Source organism: Nomascus leucogenys, chromosome 18, assembly GCF_006542625.1.
Source record: "Nomascus leucogenys isolate Asia chromosome 18, Asia_NLE_v1, whole genome shotgun sequence".
NCBI lineage: Eukaryota > Metazoa > Chordata > Mammalia > Primates > Hylobatidae > Nomascus > Nomascus leucogenys.
In genome coordinates, this window is record NC_044398.1 from 79,303,408 (window position 1) to 79,319,350 (window position 15,943).

Genomic DNA, 15,943 nt, shown 5'->3' on the forward strand with positions numbered 1-15,943 from the left:
GTGTGATAGAGTAAGACCCTGTCTCAAAAAAAAAAAAAAAAAAAAAACCAAACAAAAAAAAAAAAACAGGCCAGGCTCACACCTGTAATCCCAGCACTTTGGGAGGCTGAGGTGGGCAGATCATGGGATCATGAGGTCAGGAGATGGAGACTATCCTGGCTAACACAGTGAAACCCCGTCTCTACTAAAAATACAAAAAAATTAGCCGGGCATGGTGGCAGGAGCCTGTAGTCCCAGCTACTTGGGAGGCTGAGGCAGGAGAATGGCATGAACCCGGGAGGTGGAGCTTGCAGTGAGCTGAGATTGCACCCACTGTACTCCAGCCTGGGTGACAGAGCAAGACTCCATCTCAGAAAAAAAAAAAAAAAAAAAAAAAAAAAAAAAACACATAATGGCCAGGCATAGTGGCTCACACCTGTAATCTCAGCACTTTGGGAGGCCAAAGCAGGTAGATCACTTGAGCTCAGGAATTTGAGACCAGCCTGGGCAACATGGTGAAACACCATCTCTACAACAAAGACAAAAATGAGTGGGGTGTGGTAGTGCTTGCCTGTAGTCCAAGCTACTTGGGGGGCTGAGGTGGGAGGATGGCTTGAGACTGGCAGGTCGAGGCTGCAGAGAAGCCATGTTCGCACCTCTGCACTCTAGCTTGGGCCAGAGAGTGAGACTCTGTCCACCTCTCTCTCTTTCTTTATCTCTCCAGGGGATACCCCAAGCCCAGTAATGCTGTAGATCTATATATATCTGTATATATAGATTAGGCCAGGTATACTGACTTGTGCCTATAATCCCAGCTATTTGAGAGGCTAAGATACACATACATATAGATTAGGCCAAGCATAGTAACTCATGCCTGTAATCCCAGCTATTCGGGAGGCTAAGACAGGAGAATCACTTAAACCCAGGAATTTAAGACCAACCTGGGCAGTATAGCAAGATCCTCTCTCTCTCTCTCTCTCTCTCTCTCTCTCTCTCTCTATATATATATATATATATATATATGTATGTATTAGAAGCTCTGTGTCCGTGTGCAAGCATGTCAAGTGGTGAGCTTTAGTATAAGGGTAACCAAGTGGTGGCCCAGTCATTTCATGGGGACCTTTCCTAACCATCAATATTTTTAGAACTTTTTCTGTTGGGCTGATCCATTCCCCAGAAATCATTCTCTTACCTCACTTAGAAGGGTATAAGTCTAGCTGCCAGCCTTTTGGGGACTGGGTGGGAGAAGGCGACTGGAGGTCTTACCATTTGGTATGCACAATTTTACTTAAAGCCCCTCTCAGCTTGCCTGGTCTCCTGAAATCCAGAACCCCTTTAGTTCAGCCACTCCAGAACATAAACCTCTAGTCATCTGCCAGGACCAAGGAGAGATTGTGCTCTTACTGCACTCAGCTGAGCAGGATGGAATCAACCAATTCTTTTCTTTTTTAAATTCTTTTTTATATTTTAAAAATATTTTCATCCAGCTAAAAATGTCAACAACCAATTCTTTTTTGTTGTTTTTTGTTTTTGTTTTTTTGGGGTTTTTTTGTTTTTTTTTTTGAGACAGGGTCTCACTCTGTCACCCAGGCTGGGGTACAGTGGCATGATCATAGCTCACTGCAGCCTCAACCTCCCAGGCTCAAGTAATCCTCCTGCATCAGTCTCCTGAATAGCTGGGACTACAGGCACCAACGACCATGCTCGGCTAATTTTTTTTTTCTTTTTTTTTTGAAACGGTCTCACTATGTTGCCTAGGTCTCAAACTCTTGGGTTCAAGTGATCCTCCCTCCACAGCCTCCCAAAGTTCTGGGATTACAGGTGTGAGCCACTGTACCTGGCCATCATGCATCTTTTAAAAACCATTGTTTTGGCAGAGCTTGAGGAAGTAACCAAGATACGTGTGTATTAGTCTGTCATGTTAAATCACTAGTCCCTCTGTGAAACACTACCTTCTCTTTTCTGAGATACCACAATCAGTTCTCCTGCCTCTCTGGTGTTCTTGCCCAATATTCTTAGATGGCTTTTCTTCCTCCACTCCATCTTTAAATATGGAAGGCCCAGACCTTGCCTCTGGGCATCTACTCTTCTGTATGTTCCTTCCCTAGATGATCTCATTTGTGTCGGGCATAAAAGGCCCTCTACAGCAAAAAGGGATTATATCTCCCATCCTGACCTCTGTCTAGCAGACTAGTAGACCTCGCCTCTTGTATATCTTTTTTTTGAGACAGGGTCTCACTCTGTCGCTTAGGCTGGAGTACAATGGTGTGATCATGGCTCACTGCAGCCCCAACCACCTTAGCTCAAATGATCCTCCTGCCTCAGCTTCCCAAGTAGCTAGCATCACAGGTGCATGCCTCTGCACCAGGCTAATTTTTTAAAGAATTTTTTGTAGAGATGAGGTCTCACTATGTTGCCCTGGCTGGGTCCTAAGCATTCCAAATACAGCAGAATTCTTTCTTTCTTTCTTTCTTTCTTTCTTTCTTTCTTTCTTTCTTTCTTTCTTTCTTTTTCTTTCTCTCTCTTTCTTTCTTTTTCCTTCCTTCCTTTCTTCTTTCTTTCTTTCTTTCTTCTTTTCTTTTTCTTTCTTTTTTTGAGTCTCATTCTGTCACCCAGGCTGGAATGCAGTGGCACAATCTCAGCTCACTGCAACCTCTGCCTCCCAGATTCAAGCGATTCTTCTGCCTCAGCCTCCCAAGTACCTGGGATTACAGGCGCCCACCACCACGCCTGGCTAATTTTTGTTCTTTTAGTAGAGATGGAGTTTCACTATGTTGGCCAGGCTGGTCTCGAACTCCTGACCTCAGGTGATCCACCCACCTCGGCCTCCCAAAGTGCTGGGATTATAGGCGTGAGCCACTACACCTGGCCTCAGAATTCGTAATATCCTATTCAAAACCTGCTGCCCTCTAAAAGGTGGTCCTCTCTTGGTCTTTTCTATTTCAGTTACTCAAGCCAAAATCCAGGAGTCATCCTTGATTCCTATTTCTCTCACTCAAGCATGCAAACCATTAAGACCTAGCAACTCCACTTCCACAACATACGCTGGCTCATCCCTTTCTGTCCATCTCTAATAGTCCATCCAAGCCATCATCTTTCCTGGTCTCTTACAATAGCCTCTTTCTGGCCCCCTTGCTTCTCTTCTCCTCCCACTTCTCCTTCATCCTCCCCTTACCCCATATATTCTCCCCATAGTGGCTAAGGTAATCTTTTTGTTCATTTGTTATTATTTTTACCTTATTTTCATATAATTCGCCCTTTGCCATTCTTTTTTTTTTTTTAAACAGGGTCTTGTTCCATCACCCAAGCTGGAGTATTGGAGTGCAGGGGCATGATCATGGCTCACTGCAGCCTTGACCTCGCAGGCTCAAGCAATCCTCCCACCTCAGCCTCCTAAGTAGCTGGGATTACAGGTGTGCACTACCACATCTGGCTAATTTTTGTATTTTTGTAGAGATAGGGTTTCACCATGTTGCCCAGGCTAACTTTGAACTCCTGGGCTCAAGACATCCACCTGCCTCAACCTCCCAAAGTGCTGTAATTACAGGCGTGAGCCACTGCACCCAGCTTTACTTTATCATTCTTATACTACTTTTAACTGTTCTTTTTTTTTTTTTCATATTTACCCTATTTTTTTTTCTTTTTCAACTTTTATTTTAGAATTGGGGGTACATGTGCAGATTTGTTACAAAGGTATATTGCATGATGCTTAAGTTTCTGATTGAAAGATAAATCAGATCATGTCCCACCTTGGCTTAAACCCTGCAAAGGCTTCCAGTGCACTTATCATAACCCAGACTCCTTACCTTGGTTTACAGTACCTGTATAATCCTACCCTTTCCAACATCTTCAACCGCATCTCTACTACTTCCCCTCTATACTCTAGTCACACTGGCTTTTCTGAATATGACAAGCTCATTTCTATCTTTGTGTTTTTCACGGACTACTTCCTTTACCTGGGATGTTCTTATTGTCATTTAAGCCTCAGTTTAAATGTCACCTCCTCAGAGAGACAATTCCTGACCAAAGTCTAAAGTAGCTACCAAACCACTCTATTTGTGTCACTTTCTTTTTTTTTTTTTTTTTTTTTTTTTTTTTTTTTGAGACAGAGTCTCGCTCTTTCACCCAGGCTGGAGTGCAGTGGCGTGATCTCGGCTCACTGCAGGCTCCGCCCCCCGGGGTTCACGCCATTCTCCTGCCTCAACCTCCCTTGTAGCTGGGACTACAGGCGCCTGCCACCTCGCCCGGCTAATTTTTTGTATTTTTAGTAGAGACGGGGTTTCACCGTGTTAGCCAGGATGGTCTCGATCTCCTGACCTCGTGATCCGCCCGCCTCAGCCTCCCAAACTGCTGGGATTACAGGCGTGAGCCACCGCGCCCGGCCTTGTGTCACTTTCTTTTAATTTTCTGCCTACCACTTAGTTTTACCTGGTTTGTTCCCTCTACTTACTTATTCACTTGTTTAGCCTCTCCGACTGGAGTGTAAGCTTCATGAGAGCGGGGATCTCATCTGTTATATTCACAGCAATACCCTTAGCATCTAGAGCAGTAACTGGTATGAAGTTGACATTATTAACTTGGTCAGGAAAGGGAATATTGAATATTAATAGTTCCCTGAGGAGAAAAGTCAGGAGTTTTTGGTTGGTTGGTTGGTTGTTGTCACTGTTGTTGTTGTTGTTTGAGACGGAGTCTTGCCCTATTGCCCAGGCTGGAGTGCAGTGGCGCGATCTTGGCTCATTGCAACCTCCGCCTCCCGGATTCAAGTGATTCTCCTGCCTCAGCCTCCCGAGTAGCTGGGATTACAGGCATGCACCACCACACCCAGCTTATTTTTGTATTTTAGTAGAGGCGGGGTTTAACCATGTTGGCCAGGCTGGTCTCAAACTCCTGACCTCAAGTGATCCACCTGCCTTGGCCTCTCAAAGTGCTGGGATTACAGGCGTGAGGCACAGCACCTGGCCAGAAGTTTTAAGTGTTATAAAGAGAGCAGGTAATCCATAGTGGTTATGCTAATTAAGCACTGATAATTAGCATTCTGAGTAGAAATGAGTTGTGTGTGAGTATGAACATAGTTGAACGGTATTTCTCAAGCTCGGCACTATTGGCACTATTGACGTCTTGGGCTAGATAATTCTTTGTGTCTGGTGGGTGGCCGTGAGGGATGTCCTGTGCATCGCAAGATGTTTAGCAGCATCTCTAGTTTCTACCCACTAGATGCCATCCCAGTTGGGAAAACTCAGAATGTCTCTAGACATAACCAAATGTCTCTCATGGGACAAAACATTCCTCAGTTGAGAACTACTTGATTAAAAGATGTTCCGGCTGGGTGCAGTAACTCATGTCTGTAATCCCAGCACTTTGGGAGGCCAAGGTGGGCAGATGACTGGAGGTCAGGAGTTTGAGACCAGCCTGGCCAACATGGCAAAACCCCGTCTCTACTAAAAATACAAAAATTAGCTGGGCATGGTGGCGGGCACGGTGGCGGGCACCTGTAATCCCACCTACTCAGGAGGCTGAGGCAGCAGAATCACTTGAACCTGGGAGGCGGCGGTTGCAGTGAGCCGAGATTGCACCATTGCACTCCAGGGTAGACGACAGAGTGAGACTCCGTCTCAAAAAAAATAAAAAATAAAAGATAAAAGATGTTCCATTTTGCATTAGTCAAAAACGAGTCTTCACTTTGGTCTAGTAAAAGCCTGGCGTCCGAGGGTCATTCAAAGTTCATGGTATTTTATCAGCTTCAGTAGTTAGAGCCTATGGCAATGAAGCAATAGTTTCGATAATTCCTAAGCAAGTGCTATTGTAAGTGAAAAATTAATTTTTATAGTCCCTCTTCCTGAGACAATAGGATGACCTCACAAAGGGTCAACACATGATCAGGTTCTGAAATCTTAGCTACCATCTTAGTTTCTTTCAGATGTCATTCTCACAAGATTCCATTTTGTTTATCAGAGTAATCTTAATTTTTTGTTGTAGAATTGCTGAATGCATAAAACAGGATGGTGGCTGCACAACAACTGGCACTTCAAAACCTGTGTACAGGCCAGGCATGGTGGCCCACGCCTGTAATCCCAGCACTTTGGGAGGCCGAGGTGAGTGGATCATTTGAGGCCAGGAGTCAGAGACCAGCCTGGGCAACATGGTGAAACCCTGTCTCTACTAAAAATACAAAAATTAGTTGGGTGTGGTGGCGCCCGCCTGTAATTCCAGTTACTCAGGTGGCTGAGGCACGAAAATTGCTTGAACCCGGAAGGCGGAGGTTGCAGTGAGCTGAGATCACATTACTGTACTCTGGTCTGAGAACAGAGGGAGACTGTCTCAAAAAAATAAACTAAAATAAATTTTAAAAACTACAATGTGCTAACAAAAAATAAACAAGCAAATAAGTAAAATAAAATTTCACGGCAGGGTGCTGTGGCTCACGTTTGTAATCCCAGCACTTTGGGAGACCGAGGCAGGTGGATCACCTGAGGTCAGGAGTTCGAGACCAGCTTTGCCAACATGGCAAAACCCCTAAAAATACACAAATTAGCCAGGCGTGGTGGCACATGCCTATAATCCCCACTGCTGGGGAGGCTGAGGCATGAGAATCACTTGAACCTGGGAAGCAGAGGTTGCAGTGAGCCGAAATTGTGCCACTGCACTCCAGCCTGGGCAACAGAATGAGATTCTGTCTCAAAGAAAAAAAAAAATTCAGCAGATGAAGGGTGGGCAAGTATTTAAAAAATAAAATAAAATAACCTACTAACAGCCGGGCACAGTGGCTCACGCCTGTAATCCCAGCACTTTGAGAGGCCGAGGCAGGCAGATCGCCTGAGGTCAGGAGTTCGAGACCTGCCTGGCCAACATGGTGAAACCCCGTCTCTACTAAAAATACAAAAATTAGCCGGCTGTGGTGGCAGACGCCTGTAATCCCAGCTACTCAGGAGGCTGAGGCAGGAGAATTGCTTGAACCCAGGAGGTAGAGGTTGCAGTGAGCCAAGATCGCACCATTGCACTCCAGCCTGGGCCACAACAATGAGACTTCATCTCAAAAAAAATACCTGCTAACAATAACTTGACAACAGCAACCATTAGTAACAACTTAAATAATGTTTACAGTATATCCCAAATCAGCAAAAGCCCAAATCCTGCTAAAAGATTCCACAGATTTGTCTGGGCAACATGGCGAGAACCCGTCTCCATAAAAAATTTAAAAATTAGCTGGGCATGGTGTTGCACGCCTGCAGTGCCGGCTACTTGGGAGGCTGAGGCAGAAGGATTGCTTAAGCCTGGGACGTCCAGGCTACAGTGTGCCGTGGTTGCACCACTGCCCTCCAGCGTGGGTGACAGAGAGAGACCCTGCCTCAAAAAAAGAAAAAAGAAAGAAAAGAAAAAAAAATTCCACAGATTGGTTTTCCCCACCTTGACTTGGACTGGCTTAGTTCTTGGATTTTATTTAATTTAATCCTCCCACCTCAGCCTCCTGAGTAGGTGAGACTACTCAGGCGTTGTACCACCATGCCCAGCTAATTTTTATTTTTTGTAGAGACAGGGTCTCACTACATTGCCCAGGCTGGTCTGGAACTCCTGGGTTCAAGCAATCCTCCCACCTCGGCCTACCAAAGTGCTGAGATTACAGGCATGAAGCACCATGCCCAGCCTATTCTTGGATTTTACACTGAGATCTCTTGATTTAGTCTGAAGCACTTCTCCAAATGCAACAGCTGTTAGTACTTGGTATTAAGCACCATCATGTTTAGTCAGTAAATAACCTAAAGTGATTCTGTTGTCCAGCATGATTGCAGCAAATAAATTGAAGCTTTTTTTGTTCAGCAAGTATAGCAGACAATCTTGTCTACACAATTTCATTTGCCAATTCCACTGGAAAGGGCAGTTTCTAACACAGCATTCTAAACTAGGCACCTCCAATGCAAGGTTGAGACTTGTACATGAAGGAATGGAAACCACTGTGTCTGACTGCTAATTGAAGATTTGTATTTCAACAGGCATAGGGTTTACAGAACATTCAGTCATCTGAAAGACTAGCAATATGATTAAATTCCCAAAATGGCATATAAACCACTTCCAGAGGCCTCATTCCTTCTTCTCGTCAAGACCTACATTAATAGTAACATTACTGACCAGGCTGGGTGGCTCACGCCTGTAATCCCATCACTTCGGGAGGCCGAGGCGGGTGGATCACAAGGTCAAGAAATCGAGACCATCCTGGCCAACATGGTGAAACCCCGTCTCTACTAAAAATACAAAAATTAGCCGGGCATGGTGGCAGGCGCCTGTAGTCCCAGCTACTCGGGAGGCTGAGGCAGGAGAATCGTTTGAACTCGGGAGGCAGAGGTTGCAGTGAGCCGAGATTGCACCATTGCACTCCAGCCTGGCAATAGAGTAAGACTCCGTCTCAAAACAAACAAACAAACAAAAAAACCAGTAACATTACGTTAGCATAAGGGACACAACCCGTAATTTTGGTAAATTTTGCAGGTATGCTTCCAAGTGTCTACGAGTCATTTAAACCAAATATGCAGTTAATCCAGTCAAATTGAATGTAAACCTGTAGCCCAATTTCATAAACACCAATCTCGATTGGAATGTCTTGAATTAAGCAATCTGCTTCCATAAAGTCATCTACTCCTAGAACCAAAAAGTTCCTGGGATTCCCTGAGTTCTGACACGTGTGCATACAATGGGTAACAATGTGAGCTAAAACTGAGAAGCCTGCGCCCATAGCTGTATTCTCAGTAATAGCAACAACTAAGACTAACTAACCCTTTGAAGCTTTTTAATTTCCTTTCTTTTTTTCCTTTTTCTTGCTCTTCAAGAGTTTGACAACATACCTTTGAAGCTTTGTGATGTTTCTTCCAGAAGACAAGTTTGGATCTGTCGCTTGTAACTGCAGCATCTAGGCAAATACAAGGAGAAAAAGTCAGAGGTCTCTTGTGGTTAATAAAACTTACTGGCTGTAGTTGATTTACTACAATAATAATAAAATGCAAAAAGCTAGAATCTTCTGTTAAAGTATACTACATATCAATTTATAAGGATTTAGTCAATAAGAACATAATACGGGCCCAGTGCAGTGGCTCATGCCTGTAATCCCAACACTTTGGGAGGCCAAGGCAAGAGGCTTGCTTGAGGCCCAGAATTTAAGACCAGCATGGGCAACGTAGCAAGACCTCATCTCTACAAAAAAAGGAACACAATATGGATCAACTGTGAGAGTATTGACAACTGCTAGTTTACTTAATTTTTTTTTTTTTTTTTAAGATGGAGTCTAAGGCCGGGCACGGTGGCTCACAGCTGTAATACTAGTGCTTTGGGAGGCTGAGGCGGGCAGATCACAATTTCAGGAGTTTGACACCAGCCTGGTCAACATAGTGAAACCCTATCTCTACTAAAAATACAAAAAAATTAGCTGGGCGTGGTGGTGGGCGCCTGTAATCCCAGCTACTCAGGAGGCTGAGGCAAGAGAATCGCTTGAACCCAGGAGTCGGAGGTTGTGGTGAGCCGAGATCACACTATTGCACTCCACTCTGGGCGACAGAACAGGACTCTGTCTCAAAAAAAAAAAAAAAAAAAATTGAGATTGAGTCTAGCTATCGCACCTGGGCTGGAGTGCAGTGGCACCATCTCAGCTCACTGCAACCTCTGCCTCCTGGGTTCAAGCAATTCTCCCTGCCTCAGCCTCCCTAGTAGCTGGGATTACAGGCGCCCGCCACCAAGCCCGGCTAATTTTTGTATTTTTTAGTAGAGATGGGGTTTCGCCATGTTGGCCAGGCTGGTCTTGAACGCCTGACCTCAGGAGGTCCACACGCCTCGGCCTCCTAAAGTGCTGGGATTACAGGTGTGATCCACTGCGCCCAGACGAGTTCCCTTAATTTATACCACAAAATATATTATGATATCAATTCACAAGGGTATTTAATCATAGAAACAAAAATTTTTCGCCGGGCGCGGTGGCTCACGCTTGTAATCCCAGCACTTTGGGAGGCCGAGGCGGGCGGATCACGAGGTCAGGAGATCGAGACCACGGTGAAACCCCGTCTCTACTAAAAATACAAAAAGTTAGCCGGGCGTGGTGGCGGGCGCCTGTAGTCCCAGCTACTCGGAGAGGCTGAGGCAGGAGAATGGCGTGAACCCGGGAGGCGGAGCTTGCAGTGAGCCGAGATTGCGCCACTCCACTCCAGCCTGGGCAACAGACCAAGACTCCGTCTCAAAAAAAAAAAAAAACCAAAAAAAAAAAAAAAAAAAAAATTTTTTCTTAAAACCAATTTAGGCTCACGCCTGTAATCCCAGCACTTTGGGAAGCCGAGGCAGGCGGATCACTTGAGGTCAGGAGATCAAGACCAGCCTAGCCAACATGGCGAAACCTCATCTCTACTAAAAATTAGCCGGGCATGGTGTGTGTGCCTGTAATCCCAGCTACTCTGGAGGCTGAGGCAGGAGAATCGCCTGAACCCGGGAGGTGGAGGTTGCAGTGAGCCGAAATCGTGCCACTGCACTCCTGCCTGGGTGACAGAGTGAAACTCCATCTCAAAAAAAACACAAAAAACAAAAAACGAACTACCTTTGTACCCCACCGCGCCTCCGCCTGGTGTCTGGGGTCAGGCTGCAGTGCCAGAGCACGTGCTTGCGCATAACTGGGGCAGCCTGGCCCCCCGCGGATGGTCCTTTTAACCGCGAGCAACAAGGAGGCGAAAAAAAAATTGATAGTTAATGTGTCTGCTTTTTTTTTTTTTTTTTTGAGACTGAGCCTGGCTCTGTCGCCCAGGCTGGAGTGCAGTGGCACGATCTCCACTCACTGGACAACCTCTGCCTCCCAGGTTCAAGCAATTCTCCTGCCTCAGCCTCCTATTTCTAGGGGACTTGCCATGTTGGCCAGGCTGGTTTCGAACTCCTGACCTCAGGTGATCCGCCCACCTCAGCCTCCCAAAGTGCTGGGACTGCAGGCCTGAGCCACCACACCTGGCCTATAGTTAATGTGTCAACTTTTATAAATGAATATAAATATGTCTCTCAAACTTAAAGTATATTTTCACTAAAAAAATAGCAAAATAGAGCTGGGTGTGATGGCTCATGCCTGTAATCCCCAGCACTTTGGTAGGCCAAAATGGGAGGATCACTTGAGACCAGGAGTTGAAGACCAGCCTGGTCAATATAGTGAGCCCCTATCTCTATTTAAAAAAAAATTAAATAAATAAAAGAGAAAAGCAAAACAGAACTCTTGAATCGTCTATTTAAAAAATATTCTGGGTTTGGCAGATAAAATAGCTCTGACAAAAGTTTTGGATTAGTTAAAATCTAGAAAATGCCAAGCAAATCTAATTATTTTCATTAACTCTTATAAGATGAAGTAGTAAATCTTTGTAGTTTCCTTGAAATACAATGGAAACCCAGGAAATCCCTAAGGCATTTAAAGGGTGTAAAAGTCATCTTAATTATTTCATAATTCCAAATATATAGCCTGAATTTGAGGAAAGGAATATTAAAAAGACTTGTCAGAACAGAAATTCACAATAGCAAAGACTTGGAACCAAGCCAAATGTCCACCAATGATAGACTGGATTAAGAAAATGTGGCGCTGGGCGAGGTGGCTCACACCTATAATCCCAGCACTTTGGGAGGCCAAGGCGGGCGGATCATGTAAGCTCTGGAGTTCGAGACCAGCCTGACCAACATGGAAAAACCCCGTCTCTACTAAAAAAAAGATACAAAACTAGCCAGGGGTGGTAGCACATGGCTGTAATCCCAGCTACTTGGGAGGCTGAGGCAGGAGAATCACTTGCCATTGCACTCCAGTCTGGGCAGCAATAGCGAAACTCCACATAAATAAAAAAGTGGCACATATACACCATGAAATATTATGCAGCCATAAAAAAGGATGAGTTCATGTCCTTTGCAGGGACATGGATGAAGCTGTAAACTATCATTCTCAGCAAACTATCACATGGACAGAAAACCAAACACCACACGGTCTCACTCATAGGTGGGAATTGAACCATGAGAACACTTGGACACAGGGTGAACATCACACACCAGGGCCTGTCAGCGGGGTGGAGGGCTGAAGGAGGGATAGCATTAGGAGAAACACCTAATGTAAATGACGAGTTGATGGGTGCAGCAAACCAACATGGCACATGCATACCAATGTAACAAACGTGCACATCATGCACATGTACCCTGGAACTTAAAGTATAATACAAAAATTTTAAAATTTTAAAAAAAAATCACAGTGAATGGGTACAAAAATACTACTAGATAGAAGGAATAAGATCTAGTGTTCCATAGCCTAGATCTGGCCTAGGGTGACTATAGTTAACAATAATTTATTGTATATATTTAAATATTTCCTTTTTTTTTTTTTTTTTTTTGAGAAAGAGTCCGCTCTGTCGCCCAGGCTGGAGTGCAGTGGGGCGATCTCGAATCACTGCAACCTCCGCCTCCCAGGTTCAGGTGATTCTCCTGCCTTAGGCTCCCGAGTATCAGGAATTACAGGCTTGTGCCACCATGCCTGGCTAATTTTTGTATATATATATATTTTTTTTTTTTTTTTTTTTTTTTTTGAGACAGAGTCTCACTCTGTCACCCAGGCTAGAGTGCAGTGGTGCGATCTCGGCTCACTGCAACCTTTGCCTCCCTGGTTCACGCCATTCTCCTGCCTCAGCCTCTCCGAGTAGCTGGGACTACAGGCGCCCGCCACCACGCCCGGCTAATTTTTTGTATTTTTAGTAGAGACAGGGTTTCACCGTGGTCTCGATCTCCTGACCTCGTGATCCGCCTGCCTCGGCCTCCCAAAGTGCTGGGATTACAGGCATGAGCCACCATACCCAGTCTGTATATTTCAAAATAACTAAAGGAGTGGAGTTGGAATGTTTCCAACACAAATAAATGATAAATGTTTGAGGAGATAAATGTCCCAATTACTCTGATTTGATCATTACACATTACATGCTTATATCAAAATATAACATGTACCCCATAAATATGTACAACTATTATGTAAGCATAAAAATTGAAAATAAACATGACAAAATGTACTATTAAGAATATTAGTCCCCCAAAGAACAAATAAAAACAATAAAAGAAGAAGAAAAGAAAAAACAAAGAAAAAAAATAAAAAGAAGAATATTAGTCTGAGGCCAGGTGCGGTGGCTCTGGTGAACCCAGAGATTAAGGCTGCAGTAAGCCATGTTTGCGCCCCTGCACCCTAGCTGGGTAATAGAGACCCTGTCTCAAAACAAAAATAAAATTGGGCAAAGGCTAGGCAAAGTGGCTCATGCCTATAATAATCCCAGTGCAGCCAGGCGTGGTGGCTCATGCCTGTAATCCCAGCGCTTTGGGAGTCCAAGGCGGGCAAATCACAAGGTCAGGAGTTCGAGACCAGCCTGGCCAATATGATGAAACCCCGTCTCTACTAAAAATACAAAAATTAGCCGGTTGTGGTGGCAGGCACCTGTAGTCCCAGCTACTTGGGAGGCTGAGGCAGAAGAATCACTTGAACTCAGGAGGCAGAGGTTGCAGTGAGCCGAGATCGAGCCACTGTACTCTAGCCTGGGCGACAGAGAGAGACTCTATCTCAAAAAAAAAAAAAAATATATATATATATGTGTATATATATATATGTGTATATATATGTGTATATATATATGTGTATATATATGTGTGTGTGTATATATATGTGTGTATATATATATGTGTGTATATATATATGTGTGTGTATATATATATATATATATATATATATATTCCCAGTGCTTTGTGAGGCCAAGAGTTTAAGATGAGCCTTGGAAAAATAGTGAGATCCCATCTCTACAAAAAATAAAAAAATTAGCTGGGCACAGTGGCTCACACCTATAGTCCTAGCTACTTGGGAAGCTGAGGCAGAATTGCCTGAGCTCAGGAGTTTGAGGTTACAGTGAGCTATGATCACACCAGTGCACTCCAGCCTGGGTAACGTAGGGAGACCCTATCTCAAAAAACAAAACAAAACAAAAACTAGGCAAAATACCTGAACAGATACCTCACCAGAGAAGTTATACAGATTATAATCACAGAAAAAGATACTCAATATCATATGTCATTAGAGAATTGCAAATCAAAAATACAATGAGTTACCACTACATACCTAATAGGATGGCTACAATTTTTTTAAAAACTGACAACACCAAATGCTTGTGAGGATTGCTGATGGGAATACAAAATGGTAGAGCAGCTTTGGAAGACAGTTTGGCGGTTTCTTACAAAAGTAAACATACTCTTACTATATGATCCAACAGTCTTGCTCCTTGGTGTTCACCCAAATGAGTTTAAAACTTATGTCCACTCGGCCGGGCACAGTGGCTCACGCCTGTAATCCCAGCACTTTGGGAGGCCAAGGAGGGTGGATCACGAGGTCAGGAGATGGAGACCATACTGGCGAACATGGTGAAACCTCGTCTGTACTAAAAACACAAAAAATTAGCCAGGCCTGGTGGCAGGCGCCTGTAGTCCCAGCTATTTGGGAGGCTGAGGCAGGAGAATGGCGTGAACCCGGAAGGCGGAGCTTCCAGTGAGCCGAGATGGCGCCACTGCACTCCAGCCCGAGCGACAGAGCAAGACTCCATCTCAAAAAACAAACAAACAAAAAACAAAAACAACTTATGTCCACTCAAAAATCTGCACACAGATGTTAGTAGCAGTTATATTCATACCAAAACTTGGAAGCAATCAAGATGTCACTTGGTAGGTGACTGAATAAATAAACTAGTACATCCAGACAATGCAATATTATTCAGTGCTAAAATAAAATCAGATCCCAACCCATGAAAAAACATGGAAGAACCTTAAATGCATATTTGAGTAAAAGAAACCATTCTGACCGCCAGGTGCAGTGGCTCACGCCTTCAATACCAGCACTTTGGGAGGTTGAGGCGGGTGGACATTATATGTCATTATATATTTGTCAAAACCCATGGAAGACATAACTCCTAGAGTTAACCTTAATGTAAACTATGGACTTTGGGTAATACTGTGGTGTCAATGTAGATTAACAGATTATAATAAAAGTACAACTTTAATGTGGAGTGTCAATAGTGGGGAAGGCAGGTAAAATGCTCTGTACTTTCTGCTCAGTTTTGCGGTGAACCTAAAACTGCTCTAAAAAATAAAGCATATAAAAGTAAAAATTTGGCCAGGCGCGGTGGCTCACGCCTATAATCGCAGCACTTTGGGAGGCCGAGGTGGGCGGATCACGAGGTCAGGAGATCGAGAGCATCCTGGCTAACATGGTGAAACCCCGTCTCTACCAAAAATACAAAAAATTAGCCGGGCGTTGTGGCGGGCGCCTGTAGTCCCAGCTACTCGGGAGGCTGAGGCAGGAGAATGGAGTGAACCCTGGAGGCGGAGGTTGCAGTGAGTCGAGATCGCACCACTGCACTCCAGTCTGGGCGACAGATCGAGACTCCGTCTCAAAAAAAAAAAAAAGTAAAAAAAAAAAAGTTTTAAACTGGAACATAGAGGGTAAGTAATTTTGCTTCGCCCCTTGCCTCTCGCCCCTGCATGGAGCGAGGCAGGATTGATCAAACCCAGAAAGACTGAGTGAGGATGGACTTTGAACACAGAACTGAAGGATGAATGGGAGTTACCTGAATAGAACCCAGGGGCTTGAGTGCAAGAAGAGGCGGGCATTCCAGGCAGAGGAGAGCAAGGGTAAGGGCCCCACGGCAGGCATTCGAGTAGGAGGGTAAAACTATGATGACAGAAGACTCAATAACGATCCAATGAAACCAAATGATTGGGCGCCTTCTTTCGGATCTGTGACTTCCAGCGCCAGGAGTCTCTATTGGCTCTTATACCGTTGCTCTATGAGATAGCAATGTTTTTGTCTTTCAGCCTCCCCTCCAATTGCTGAGCTCCTGGTGTGTTTTGAGGAGTAGAAGGCAAAAAGAACCCTCTTGTTTTTCTTTAGATCTAGAGAGAATCTGAGCAA

The 15,943-nt window shown here is 44.5% G+C and overlaps 1 non-coding gene across 1 annotated transcript; it reads left to right on the plus strand.

Moving 5' to 3' along the window:
* The first annotated feature begins 10,536 nt into the window (after nucleotides 1–10,536).
* Nucleotides 10,537–10,668, plus strand: LOC115831365. The gene has a single exon (XR_004026879.1). It is a non-coding gene; the product is annotated as a small nucleolar RNA SNORA76 (small nucleolar RNA).
* Nucleotides 10,669–15,943: the final 5,275 nt, after the last annotated feature.